Source organism: Pteropus medius, unplaced genomic scaffold, assembly GCF_902729225.1.
Source record: "Pteropus medius unplaced genomic scaffold, Ma_sr-lr_union100, whole genome shotgun sequence".
Classification (NCBI taxonomy): Eukaryota; Metazoa; Chordata; class Mammalia; order Chiroptera; family Pteropodidae; genus Pteropus; species Pteropus medius.
The window spans coordinates 1907308-1908747 of record NW_024346150.1 but is presented as its reverse complement, the minus strand read 5'-3'; positions in this window follow the sequence as shown (position 1 = coordinate 1908747).

The window sequence follows — 1440 nt, the reverse complement described above, 5'->3', positions numbered from 1 at the left end:
TGTCCCTAATTTCTTCCTTACTTCAGCTGCCTGGAACTCAGGTCCCTTGTACGTGCCTGCACAAATACATCTATCATTCTCATAGAGTGTCCCATTGAATGTCAATTCCTTGAGAGGTGAATATACATTACATAATAAAAGATTTCAACAGTAAAATGAGTTTGGGAATTGCTAAGTTAAACCTGAATCCTCAACACTCAGAATAGGACCTAGTACAGAGTGGGCACTAAATAAGTACTTATGGAATAAGTGAATGCAGAATTCCATAGAGCCATTTATTCACGTGCTCTGTGGCATACAAGAAGGGCTGAGTGTACAGCATTTCTTTGTGGCTTCCCTCAGGACTAGCATTCAATGAAATATCTTTTGGGAAATCTCGCCCTAGTCCCTAAATCTATAAGCACCAATCATGACTAAGAAATTGAATTTCCAGAAATCAGAAAAAATGAAGAGTCAAAGGAAAGAGGGGGGAAGTTACATAAGCCCTAGAATTACCCTCATGTGCTTGGCCCTTGCCTTTTACCCAAGAGCAGTCTCCCAACAAAATACTCCTCCCTCAGCAGGAATAATGTGAGTGACCAGGGCAAAGATATGTCTGCCAGACATACTTTGCCTCCAGATGTTAACTTCCCAGGTCCCAGGTTTGCCCAACAAGGGTTGCCAGATCCTGCCTTCAACTCAGAAATTGAGTTGGTCCTCGATACCAGAAATTGGTGTTTTTACAAAAGTTATAAGAAGCTTTATGATGCAGCGGTAATGTGTTATGGAACCAGCAATCCATGGGAAGTTGTAATCCCTGTCTTCCCTAGTCCCACTCCATGAGGCCTTAAACCAGCATTCTCAGCCTCACCCAAGACCTAAGCAAGTATCATCAAGGGAGGCCAGTGGTCTCAAACTCTAGGCTACATCAGGATCACCTACAGGGCTTGTTAAAACACAGATCGCTGGGACCCACTCCCCAGAGTTTCTAATTCAGTGGAATTTACATTTCTGAGAAGTTCGCAGGTGATGCCATCCATGCTGGTCTCTAGTTGCTTCCTCACCACTACGTATGCTTTCAGTTGGTTTTATAGCTACAGGCCTGGTGTAGACCCATGGGTCCGGCTATGCCCACGCAGCAGCATTTGGATCTAATGCCTGGTACATAATAGGCACTCGGTAAATAATTTGATTGAATTAACGAACGATTGTTTATCTAATCCCTAAGACTGGAGTTCTACTTTGGGGAAGTGTATCCTACCTTCCCAGATGGAAGTGGAGCCCAGTCTGTTATTCCCAACTTGCTCAATTGGGCTCATAGTCCCCTGTCTAACTCCAGACTTTGCAGGGGTCACATGCTCCAAAGCCACTTATGAATAGAGATAGGAGACATGAGGGAGCCCAAGTGGGACAGACCCTCTTTGGACCCTGAGATTTAGACACCTGGCTTGCCTGGTAAAA